The sequence below is a fragment of the Ochotona curzoniae genome, unplaced genomic scaffold, assembly GCF_017591425.1.
Source record: "Ochotona curzoniae isolate NIBS_2020 unplaced genomic scaffold, NIBS_Ocur_1.0 contig_1274, whole genome shotgun sequence".
NCBI lineage: Eukaryota > Metazoa > Chordata > Mammalia > Lagomorpha > Ochotonidae > Ochotona > Ochotona curzoniae.
In genome coordinates this window covers 26,100,715-26,110,929 of record NW_024465023.1, presented here as the reverse complement: position 1 = coordinate 26,110,929, position 10,215 = coordinate 26,100,715, and the positions used below count along the sequence as shown (strand labels likewise).

Below are 10,215 nucleotides of genomic sequence, written 5' to 3'. Positions count from 1 at the left end.
CTGGAAGGGAAGTGGGGCTGCCGGGATTAGAACCGGCGCCCATATGGGATCCCGGGCGTGTTCAAGGCGAGGACCTTAACCACTGCGCCACCGCGCCGGGCCCTCCCTAATTTTTTTAATCCGTTCTACAATGGGCCTTCAAAAAGTTCAAAAAATGAAGCAAGCACTATGGCTCAACAGGCTCATCCTCCACCAGCAGATGCTGGCATCCCATATGGACTCTGATTTAAGTCCCAGCTGCTCCACTTCCCCATCCAGCTCCTTGCTTATGGCCTGGGGAAGCAGCAAAAGATGGCCCAAAGCCTTGGGCACCTGCACCAAAACGAGAGACCTGGAAGAGGCCCCTGGCTCCTGGCTTTGGATCAGCTCAACTGCAGCTGTTGTGGCCACATGGGGAGTGAATCATCTGATGGCTTTAGCTGCTAGCCCACGCCGCCGGGCCCGTGAATCATGTGATGGAAGACCTCTGTGTCCTCTGTAAATCTGCCTTTCCAACAAAAATAAAAATAAATGTTTTTCAAAGTTCTTAAAAGATGTGTACTATGGAAAAGCTATACATCAATTTTAAATTCTTTGTAACAACAGAAACTTCCCTTTTAATTCCATTTTCCATAAACTTTTTCAAGTCCCTGTGTTGTTGTTTCAGTGCAGTCCACAGTTCCTGGCACTTGCCAGAGGAGAGAAGCATGTATGAGCATGAGCTGACCTAGGGTCAGCCTGCCTCGTTCTCCTAGCTCTGGTCACTGAGGTGGCCTAACAGCAATGTCACTGCCTAGTAGGAAAAACCCCTAGCGCTCAGGCTGTGGTCTCTGAAAACCATTGCCTATCACAGGCGGGCTGCGGCTCTCGGAGACATGACTTATTCCAGGTCTGGGGCAAGGGAAGTACACGGTAAGGCAGATGGTTCTAGAAAACAGTGACGTCCTCATGAATCAACAGGGGCACGTTGCGTGAATCACTGTCACACTTTTAGATGTTTGTAAAGGCGATGGCGTCAGAGACTCGAAACATAGAATCTGTGAAAATGAGGGACTTTGTAATGACGCTCGGGATAAAGTGTGAAGATGTTTGTCAGCCGGCTGCCGTCCACACCCTTGTCATACCCCTTTTCCTCCTCCCAGGAGAAGAGTTACCCTAATGTTCTGGGGATGAATGGCACTGCCTTTTTAAAACACTTGGAAACTAAAGTAGGTTACAGGCTCCACATTGTCAATATTATTTGACGTATATATATTTAATTTTCTTAAATTTCTTTAGTTTTCTTAAATTCCCTTTTAAAGCAGATTCCAGGTTGCAAACATTTAAAGTCTGTGAAGCAGCAGTCTGTGAAGACTGTCTTGTAATCTGCTAACTGTTGTGGATTTTGATGTAAAGTATGCATGCTGTTTTTATGTGTATTTAATCATGACTTTTAATTTAGCTGGGCCTTGGCCTGCCTGCGACCCCTGCCTGCGACCCCTGCTGCCAGTCTCAGGTCCCTGAGAGCAGGTGTTATCTTGTGACAGCAAGACGATTTTTTAAAAATCTTATTAGAGTTTTTATTTTTCTCCTGAGTGGCCCCCCTCCCCTCACCTTCTGTTTTAAAAGGCAAAAGCCAGTCAGTCCACATTTGCAGCATAGCCCAAGGCTCCTAGGCCGGTCCCTTTCTGAGATGGTCAGCGGGTCCCCAGAAGCCCACCCTCCAGCTCTGCCAGCGCTGTAGGCTCTCTGGGTCCGGCTCCTGGTCACCGGTGGCCATGATGCGGTACAGGGCATCCCCCCTCTCTCCCACCTTCTATGGGTGTTCTCAATAAACAGTGCACAGTTGGGCCCGGCGCGGTGGCGCAGTGGTTAAGGTCCTCGCCTTGCACGCCCTGGGATCCCATATGGGCGCCGGTTCTAATCCTGGCAGCCCCGCTTCCCATCCAGCTCCCTGCTTGTGGTCTGGGAAAGCAGTCGAGGACAGCCCAAGGCTTTGGGACCCTGCACCCGCATGGGAGACCCGGAAGAAGTTCCTGGATCCTGGTTTCGGATCGGCATAGCATCGACCGTTGTGCTCACTTGGGGAGTGAATCATCGGACGGAAGATCTTCCTCTCTGTCTCTTCTCTCTGTATATCTGCCTCAGTGCACAGTTGTTGGGGCCCAGAGAGGGGAAAAAAACATTTTCCCCAGTTGGGGAAACTGTTTACTCAACCACCGGCTATTTAAAGTGGTAGTTGATAATAAAACATTAAGCACTTTATTTTGTCTTTTTGGTACAATCTACCTTCCCAATAAAAATAAATAAATTTTTTGATTTGTTTGTTTTAATTGGGAAGGGAGATTTACAGAGAGGAGAGACAAAAAGTCTTCCCTCTGCTGTTTCACTTACCAGTTGACCACAATGGCCAAAGCTGAACTGATCCGAAGCCAGGAGCTTCTTCTGGATCTCTCACACATGGATGCAGGGTTCCAAGGTTTTGCATTGTTCTTGACTGCTTTCCCAGGCCATAGGCAGGGAGCTAAATGGAAAGTAGAACATCTGGGACATGAACGAGTTCCTATATGAGATTCTGGTGCTTGCAAGGGGAGAACAAGCCAACTGAGTTATCTTGTTTGGCCCAAAAAGAAATATTTTTTAAAAGGTTACAGAAAGTACAGGGATAGAAAAAAATGCATTTCTTTATTTTTAAAAAAATATTTTATTTGTTTATTTATTTATTTATTTATTTATTATTGGAAAGTTAGATATACAGTGAGGAGGAGAGACAGAGAGGAAGATCTTCCATTCGATGATTCACTCCCCAAATGAGCACAATGGCAGGTACTGCGCCAATTCGAAGCCAGGAGCCGGGAGCCTCTTCTGTGTCTCCCATGTGAGTGCAGGATTCCAAGGCTTTGAGTCATTCTCCACTGCTTTCCGGGGCCACAAGCAGAGAGTTGGATGGGAAGCAGGGCTGCCAGGATCAGAACTAGTGGCCATATGGGATCCTGGTGCATGCAAGGCAAGGACTTGAGCTGCTAAGTTACCATGCCGGGCCCAAAGAATGCATTTCTACCCACGAGGTAGCAACTAAAGAAGCTCAAAAGGAACAGAAGAGCACATACCAAAAAGGACCTAAATAATAAGATGCTATTTGTGGTCCTTGAATTTGTCCTGATTTGGACCAAACAGTTGTTATAATCATTTGTATCATCTAGGCAATGTTTAATCATCTAGATAGTTTTGGCTTGGTGCAATGCCTCAGCAGCAAAATCCTCACCTTGCAAGTGTCAGGATCCCATATGGGCACTGGTTTTGTCCCGGCTGCTTCACTTCCCATCCAGCTCCTTGTTCGTGGCCTGGGAAAGCAGTTGAGGACGGCCCAAAGCCTTGGAACCCTGCATCCACCTAGGAGACCCGGAAGAAGCTACTGGCTCCTGGTTTTGGATCAGCTCGGCTCTAGCCGTTGAAGCCGTTTGGGAATTGAACCATGGGATGGAAGATCTTTCTGTCTCTTCTGTCTGTAAATCTGATATACCTTTCCAATAATAGTAAATAGTAAAAAATAATAATAGTAAATAGTAAAAAGTCTATATAGTTGATGCAGTGGACAGATGGAGTTTGTTAACAAAGCTACAAAATCATATATACACTGTGATATATTTTTATGAAAAGTCCACATCTAAGGGTGGGCATTTGGTGTAACGATTAAGATATTGGCTGGCACATCTATATTCTGCATCAGTGTCTGGCTTTGAGTTCTGATTCTGCTTCTGATTCCAGCTTTCTACTAAGGCACAGCATGGGAGGCAGCAGGTGGGGACTCCAGAAATTGGGCCCTGTCACCCAAGTGGAAGTCGTTGCTGGTGCTCCTGGCCGCTGGCTTCAGTCTGGCCCAGTACTGGCTGCTGTGGATCTTTGGAAGTCAAACAGCAGATGGAATGTCTCTCTGTGTCTGCCTCTCTCTGTCCATCTGTCTCTCTGCCTTTCGATCAAACAAACAAATAAACAAACAAACAAACAAAAAGATTTCCAGATATTTCCTTACATCTGGAGACTCTTTTTGTGCAATAGTTTCCAAAGACTAATCTACATGTTGTGGACAACTTCAGGGAGCAGTTATGTCTACCATATGATGTGTTTTTGATTTTGTTTTTGTGTCTGCATTTCTGATTTGATGCAGGGTGTATGAGTTAGTTCAGATGTACAAGTTAAAAATAGGAAATGTCATAGTTTAATATCTAGTGACATGATAGGTGGTTATTTATAAACTCTTATCTGGCTTAATGTGAAATTTGAGCTTTGCATTTACTCAGGTTTTTTTTGTTGTTGTTATGTTAAACCGAATCAGAAAATTCCAACTCTCAAGTAAATGTTATTAGAATGGCAGCAAGATTTTAAATATATCTATATCTATCTATCTATCTATATAATTTATCGATTTATTTGAGAAGGAAAGAGAGTGAGCGATCCCATCTGCTGGCTCATTCCCCAAATGTCTGTAGTAGCCAGAGCTGTGGCTGCAGCTGGGAGCGCAAAGCAAGCGGGCTCTCCCTGGCAGGAGGCAGGAGAGACGCAGTCTCTTGATGCTGCAAGTGTTTGATACCTGGGTCAGAAACTTCTGTAGAATGGCCTGCACAGAGTTCTCTAAGTTCCTCCCGCACCGTGTTGCACAAGACATTAAACAGATGGGGTGTGGTGGTCGAATTCTTTCCAGGCCAGCATTTTACCTCAGAGGCTGCCCCACTGAGAGACATGCTTTGAAAACATGTGGGGTTATTTTCGTTGTTACAGTGATTGAAAGAGATCTCCTGGCATTTAGTGGGCAGGAGCCAAGAACGTCACATGTCTTTCAATGCATGTGACCATTCTGTAGGGAAGAGCTTTCCTGCATCTTGCCCAGTTTTCAGATACTCGCCAAGACATTCATGTATTCAAAAAAAAAACCCTATCTGTAACTATCTGAGTCTAAATCTAACCTCATTTTATATGTAAAGGCCTTTTTTTCCCTGCTGTTGAGCATGTGATGCTGTCACAGATTTGCATGTCATTCTAATGTGGGGGCCATGCTTATCCTCTTTGTCTAATTCCAGTTTTAGCATATTACTGCTGAAGCAAGCATAACTCAGAGTATTTTTGCGCAGTTTTAATATACATGGAATTTTCCAGGAATGGAACTACTGTATAAATTGAAAGGAGTGCGTGCTGTTTTGTTTGGAACTTTACCAAGATTGGCTTGATGTTTCAGAAAATCACACCAATGACATCAATACCATTTATGGGCTGTGCTGCTGTCTTCCATTTGCCCTTGCGACTCCCTCCACCCTTCCCTACCTGCTCTACACCGCAGGCAGGACTCATGGCAGCTGGGTTTCTTGCTCTCCAGCTTATAGGTGGGTTCACTTGAAGGGAAGCAAGGGCAGGAGATCTGGAAGGTGGAAGGAGACTGCGATTTGCCGCTGGAAAGGCCCATCAGGAGCGAATGTGAATGTACACAACACTGCTGCAATAGACATGATATGTTATAGGGAAGGTCAGGTTCAAGCTGTTGGGAAGGTACAAGTAAACTGTGTGAAGTGCTTCCAGTTGATTTCCACAGAGCACCCTTCTTCTTAAACCTACACTTCTGGCTGCCTGCAGAGTTCCCCATCGCTGCTTAACAGAGAAAAGGCACAGACCTGGTTTATACACAGTTTCCTGGCACATTTTAAAAGTGGATTCTTGTCCCGAAAGATGGTGCTGAAGGAAAGTGCTCCTAGGGGCAAAGTTTTGGGCAGTGCAGCTTGTCATCCACTTTGCGTGGAAGAGGAAGTGGCCTATTTTCTGTCTGGCAGGAGCCTGAGCGTCCTGGCTGCTGCTTCTTGGGTATGCCGAGAATGTGCAGCCCTTTGTCTTTGCTCCTTGCGCACTTACTCAGGACTCAGTTGCAGGCCACCGCCCCGAGGGATACAGGGCTGTCTCCTTTTGGGACAAAGAGCGAGCTGTCTCTGTGAGACATGAATTGTCCAAGGCCAGCATTGCTTGGCTGTGACACTAATGTACACCAAGTGCATAGCACATACTTGGGTGCCGGTCTGCATGGCCCTGTGGGACCTGGAGTTGGGGAAGTGATGTAAATTACTGCTTGTTGCGCATGCGTGAAATGGGTTTACCGATCCACAAGAGGCTGGTTTGTAAGTAGGAGAAAATCTCAGACTACAACCAGTATTTATGGTCTTTGCAGTTGGCTTCAGAAGCTTTTGAACATTATGTGATTTGAACCTGATTCATATTGAGGAACCCAACACTGAATTATTTTCCCTTAGTGAGAAAAATTGCTGCTTTTGTATTTTTAGACAAAAAAAATATATAAATCCATCACTGCACATCTTTTGAAAACCATTTATGTTTTAATGGCTTTAGGAAAATATTTGATCAGGTTTCATAGCAAACAGTACTAAAGCCTAAGAGTGCTTGGATTGTCAATATAATATACCAAAACCTCAAATATTCATTACCATTTCTATTCATACTGTAAATTGATATCTTTACATGCCTCATAGTTGTTTATATTACCATTTTGCTCCTTTGCTTTTCATAGTAAGAATTACATTTCTTAAATCTGTCTCTACTTCTCTCCATTCTAAATAATGGAATTCTAGCGCTTGGTCTGGAAAACTACAAACCTTCCTGACTGCGGGAATGAGAAACCTTAGCAACAGAACAAAGAAGCGGTGATTTTCTAGTCTCTCAAATTGTCCTTGAAAATGTTATTTCTAGTATCTGAAACCCAGAGCTTGTGGCTTGTTCTGTGAATATAACCTTGGCCTTAAAAAGCCTGTAATTCTTTCTGTTTGTATTACTAAGTAATCTGTTTCCCTGGTAATGGTATTTAAATTGATGTTTCCAAGTCCTAACTGCTATGAATACCTATGAGCTTCCTTTAATAGCCAAAAGAATTGAAAATGTATGCACACAAGAACCTGAGTGCAAATGTTGTTAACAGCTTTATTCATCAAAACCTGGAAACAACCAAGATGTCTTGGAACAGGTGGGTGGTTAAGACAACCATGCTACTAGGTACAATGGAATATTAGTCAGCAATAAAAAGAAAACGTCTGCTAATTCATTCAACAGTGTTGGTGAATTTTTTTTCTTAAAGATTTGTTTATTTATTTACCTAACAAGCAGAGTGATAGTTAGAAAAGGAGGGCAAGCAGGAGGAAGAAGCAGGGGAGGGAAGGAGTGGGAGGGAATCTTCCATCCCGATTCACTCTCCAAATGGCTGGACCAGTGGGAGCTGGTCAAGACCAAAGGCAGGAGACTGGCACTGCGTCTGAGTCTCCCACGGGAGTGGCAAGGGCCCCAGGACTTGGGTGATCTGTTGCTTTCCCAGGTGCATTAGTAGGGAGCTGCTTCAGAAGTGGAGCAGTCCAGGCTCAAACAAGCATTCCAGTGGAGGTTGTGAGCCACTTAATGTGTTGTACCTACAGTGCCAACCCAGAATTTTTTTCTTAGTGACAAATTATGCATAAAACCCAGATGAATCTTAAATATGTTTTGCCAAGTGATAGAAGCTGTGTCCTGAAGATCCAAAAATGTGCTCTATGATTCCGTGTGTATACCATCTTAAAAATAACAAAACTATACAAAAACACATTAGTTTCCTATCAATGCTGTAACAAATTACTACAAATGTAGTGGCTTACAACACACATTTACTCTCAGTGATCTAGATGCTAAAAGTCCAGAATCTGCTCTATCATGCCAAAGTCAAGGTACTGGTGGCAGGGCTGGGGGAATTTGTTTTTTTTTGTTTGTTTGTTTTTTGTTTTTTGTTTTTCCCTTATGCAGCGTCCAGAGACTACCTGCATGGCTTGTATTTTGGCCACTGCAGCCATTGAGCATCATCCTTACATCTCCTACTACCTCTTTGAACTTCTTGCTGCTCCCTTTTAATGACCCTTGTTATTCACTTTAGGTCCCACCAGGAAAACTGAAACAGTAGCTCAAGATCCTTAATATAATCTTACCTGTAAATTCCCTTTGTCATGCCTGTATCAAACAGCAGTCACAAGTTTCCGGGATTTGGATGTAGATATCTTTGCGGAGTCATTACTTATTTTTTTAAAAAAGATTTTCATTTTATTTTGATTGGAAAGTCAGATATACAGAGAGAAGGAGAGACAGAGAGGAAGATCTTCCATCTGCTATTTTACTCCCCAAGTGACTGCAACGGCCAGAGCACCAATCCAAAGCCAGGAGGCAGGAGCTTCTGAGTCTCCCATGTGAGTGCAGGGTCCCAAGGCTTTGGACCGTCTTCCACTGCTTTCCCAGGCCACAAGCAGGGACCTGGATGGGAAGTAGGGCCACCGGGATTAGAACCGGCACCCTTATGGGATCCTGGTGCTTGCAAGCAGAGGACTTTAGCTGCTAGGCTACTGTACTGGGTCCGAGTCATTACTTACTTTAGAACAGAACTGGAAACATGTCAGTGGTTTCCAGTGATTAGGGAACATAATGTTAAGTGAAATGAACCAGGCACCAAAAGATAGATGCTCTACTGCTGTGGTTTGTATATGGTTTGTCCCTCCAAAATTCATGTTCAAGTTTAATCTCCAATGTGAGGTAAGAGAAACTTAATCTGACTGTGGAGCTTTTGGAAGGTGGTTAGGATTACTGTGGTGGGCATGGTAGCCCCGTGGGTGAATCCTGATATCTCAAAAAGAGAGAGCAGAAGAACTCCATGAGTGCCTCTTGCCCTGTGATGCCGCGCATCACTTTGGGACTCTGCCAGTAACAACACCATCACCAGATGCAGCCTCTTATCTTAATACCTCTGGAACCATGAGCCACATAAACATGTTTTCAAAAACTTTACCCAGAATGATCTTTTTGTTGTTGTCAACAGGAAACAATCTAAGGCATGTGTGATGTCACTTACATGTGGAATGTAAAAAGTTCAACCCATCGAAGAGTGGTATGGAACTCGGGAGTGGAGCGGTGATGACCAGGGTGAAATATCGGTCAAAGGATATAGAATTTTAGTTAGATTGGAGATCTTTTGTACAACATAATGACTATAGTTAACAAAAATCCATTGTATCCTTGAAAGTTCCTAAGTTAGTACATTTTTAGGTGCTTTTATGACCAAAAAAAAAAAAAAAAGTAAGGTTGTTAAATGTGCTCATTAACATATTTACATGTTAATTTGCTCAATTAGTCATTCTCCAACGTGTACATATTTCCAAACAACATTTTGTATATTGTAAATACATATGTAATTTTTCTTACCAATTAGAAAACAAAATAATTTAATTGCATTTAAACTGTATGGCTATACTGCAGGGGCTGGGCTAGCTGCTAATTATGTAGCTTTGGGTAAAGTTGCTTTAACTGGATACTGTAAGGCTGATGACAGAAAGAAGTGGGCATAAATACAATGCTGGAGTCAGGAGCCAGAAAAAGAACAGATTTATATATGCACATAGGTTAATGCGTGTGGATGTTTTTCCCACCTCAGACTGCTGAGATGGCCACAGATTAGTGACACTTCAGTAGCAATAAACAGATCTTTATGTTGGAACAACATTCACCAGTAATTGAAAGCAGGACTTGTTGGAAGAATGACCGGCTCTAAGAGCAGGCCAGGACAAGGAAGATGGCATGTAGAACTTATTCTTTTAAAAATTTTATTGGAGGGCCCGGCGCGGTGGCGCAAGTGGTTAAGGTCCTCACCTTGCACGCCCGGGATCCCATAGGGGCGCCGGTTCTAATCCCAGCAGCCCCGCTTCCCTTCCAGCTCCCTGCCTGTGGCCCGGGAAAGCAGTCGAGGACGGCCCAAAGCTTTGGGACCCTGCACCCGCATGGGAGACCCGGAAGAGGCTCCTGGCTTCGGATCGGCATAGTATCTGCCCGTTGTGCTCACTTGGGGAGTGAATCATCAGACGGAAGATCTTCCTCTCTGTCTCTCCTCTCTGTATATCTGCCTTTCCAATAAAAAAATAATAAAAATAAACCTGTTAAAAAATTTATTGGAAAGTCCAATTTACAGAGAGGAGGAGAGACAGAGAGAAAGATCTTCCATCTGCTGATTCACTCTGCAGTGGTGGAGTTGCCGATCCGAAGCCAGGAGCCAGGAGCTTTTTTCAGGTCTCCCACGCAGATGTAGGGTCCCAAGGCCTTGGGCCATCCTAGACTGCTTTCCAAGGCTACAAGCGGGGAGCTGGATGGGAAGTGGAGCAGCTGGGATGTAAACCAGCACCGGTATTGGATCCCAGAGCATTCAAGATG

The 10,215-nt window shown here is 44.2% G+C and overlaps 1 non-coding gene across 1 annotated transcript; it reads right to left on the bottom strand.

Annotated features, from left to right (window-relative positions):
- Positions 1-4,960: 4,960 nt before the first annotated feature.
- Positions 4,961-5,064, bottom strand: LOC121171911. The gene has a single exon (XR_005886178.1). It is a non-coding gene; the product is annotated as a U6 spliceosomal RNA (small nuclear RNA).
- Between the last annotated feature and the right edge of the window lie 5,151 nt (positions 5,065-10,215).